Source organism: Carlito syrichta, unplaced genomic scaffold (assembly GCF_000164805.1).
Source record: "Carlito syrichta isolate Samal-C Ts95f unplaced genomic scaffold, Tarsius_syrichta-2.0.1 Scaffold288185, whole genome shotgun sequence".
NCBI lineage: Eukaryota > Metazoa > Chordata > Mammalia > Primates > Tarsiidae > Carlito > Carlito syrichta.
The window spans coordinates 28,574-31,153 of NW_007232281.1; the positions used below are offsets into that span (position 1 = coordinate 28,574).

Consider the following 2,580-nt stretch of genomic DNA (forward strand, 5'->3'; position numbering starts at 1 on the left):
CCATAAATCAAGCATTAAAAAATTCCATAGGGTTGAAAAATTGCCATGCACCTTCTCAGACCACAGTGGAATAAAAATAAATATCAACACCAACAAAATTCCCCCAAAACCTACAAAAACATGGACACTAAACAGCATGATGTTGAAGGACAACTGGGTCAATACAAAAATCAAAACAGAAATTAAAAGATTCCTGGAAACAAATGAAAATGAAGAAACATCACACCAAAACCTCTGGGATGCCATGAAATCAGTTCTAAGAGGGGAATTTATATCTCTACAGGTACACTAAGAAAATGGAAAGATCACAAGTTAACAAGCTAACAAATTACCTAAGGAAGCTGGAAATACAAGACCACCAAAATCCTAACTTTAGCAGAAGAATCCAGATCACCAAAATAGAAATCCAAATCTGGACATAGAAGACAAAAATATCATAGAAAAAAAAATCAAAAAGACAAAAAGCTTGTTTTTTGAAAAAATTAACAAGAGTGATGGACCTCTTGCCAGAATGACCAAGAAAAAGAGAGAAAAAGTCCAAACAAACACAATCAGAAATGCAAAAGATCAAATCACAACTGACCCCAAAGAAATTCAAAAGATTATCAGAGACTACTATACACACCTGTGTGGAAACAAACTTGATAACCTAAATGAAATGGAGGACTTTCTGACATCACACAACCTCCCCAGGTTGAAACAAGAAGATACTGAGACTCTAAATAAGTCAATAACAACCCAGGAAATTGACTCCGTCATAAGAAAACTACTTACAAAAAAAGTCCTGGACCAGATGGCTTTCCAGCAAAATTCTACAAAATGTACAAGGAGGAGCTGATACCAATTCTATTGAAAATATTCCAGGAAATTGAGAAAGATGGAATTCTCCCCAAATCATTTTATGAAGCTAACATCACACTGATACCCAAACTGAGCAAAGATCCAACAAAAAAAGAGAACTACAGGCCAATTTTCCTTATGAACATAGATGCAAAAATCCTCAATAAGATTCTAGCAAACTGGATCCAACAACACATCTCAAAAATCATCCACCATAACCAAGTAGGCTTCATCCTTAGGATGCAGGGCTGGTTCAACATCCACAAGACCATAAATGTAATTAAATACATTAAATACAGATGCAAAGACAACAACCACATGATTATATCATTAGATGCAGAAAATGATTTGATAAACTCCAGCATCCCTTCTTGATTAAAACCATCAAACACCTAGGCATAGAAGAAACATAACTCAAAATAGTAAGCACCATCTACAATAAACCCACAGCTAGCATATTACTAAACGAACAGAAACTGGAAACATTTCCCCTGAAAACCAGAACAAGACAAAGCTGCCTACTCTCACCCCTCTTGTTGAACATTGTATTGGAAATCCTAGCTAGAGCATTAGACAAGAGAAGGAAATCAGGAGTATACAAATAGGAAAAGAGGAGGTTAAGTTATCCGTCTTTGCTGACGATATGATCCTATACCTTCAAATTCCAAGAGAATCTGCTTGCACTGATAAAGGATTTTGGCAAAGTTTTGGGTACAAAGTAAATGTGCAAAAGACAGTTGCATTCTTCTATACCAACAACAAGCAGGCAGAGACGCAAATAAAAAGCACAATCCCAGGCTATGTCAGGCTGCAGAAGAAGATGGCAGTCTCCACAAGAGTTTAAGTTCCTTGTAATTTTCACTTGTTGGAAGAACTTGAAAGACAAAAAGGAGTGGTGCAGTTAACTGGGGTCTTGAAGATGATGAAGATATGACACTTACTATGTAGAGAGGCATGATTATTGAGCCAAGGACAAATTATGAAAACAGAATATATAGCCTGAAAGTAGAATATGGACCTAAATACCCAGAAGTTCTTCCATCAGTTAAAATTGTAACCAAGATTAATATACATGTAACAAATAATTCCAGTGGAATGGTGGGTGCATGGAGCATACCAGTGTTAGCGAAATGGCAAAATTCTTATAGCATTAAAGTTGTACTTCAAGAGCTAACATGTCTAATGATGCCCAAAGAAAATATGAAGCTTACACAGCCACCAGAAGGACAAACATACAACAATTACTTTTAGTGGATCTCAAACTTGTCTTAAATCAGTAACCTTTTATTCATGTCAATGTCTTGATTAAATATCACAATGCAAAATACCCACACATTAAGTAAAAGAATTCCAACTGGTAAACATAAACTAGATGTTTGTAAGAGGATATTTAATATAGGTATACCCGTTATGTTTTCAGGTAACAGGAAGAAAAATGCTGCATACTTTTTTCTTTTGTTAAGGCACTATCATTTAAACATAAACCTGGAGTACTTGAAATAGAATTCAGTTTTGCAAGATGAAAGCATAGTGAGAAGTGTCAGCTGACAGTGGAAGTATGTATAATTCTGAAAAGTAAAAATCTCAAGAAAGAAAAACAGAAATGGCAGGCTTTATCTATCTTTCTTAGTGAAAGAGCTACAGTTGAAATCATTTAAAGTAGCAGGTATAACGAATATTGTCACAAATTGTGCTAATTTTTGAAGTGATGTGGGTGCTGACTACTAGTAGTATCAAAAA

The 2,580-nt window shown here is 35.2% G+C and overlaps 1 pseudogene; it reads left to right on the forward strand.

Annotated features, from left to right (window-relative positions):
* Positions 1–1,660: 1,660 nt before the first annotated feature.
* Positions 1,661–2,091, forward strand: LOC103255501 (annotated as a pseudogene).
* The last annotated feature ends 489 nt before the right edge of the window (positions 2,092–2,580 follow it).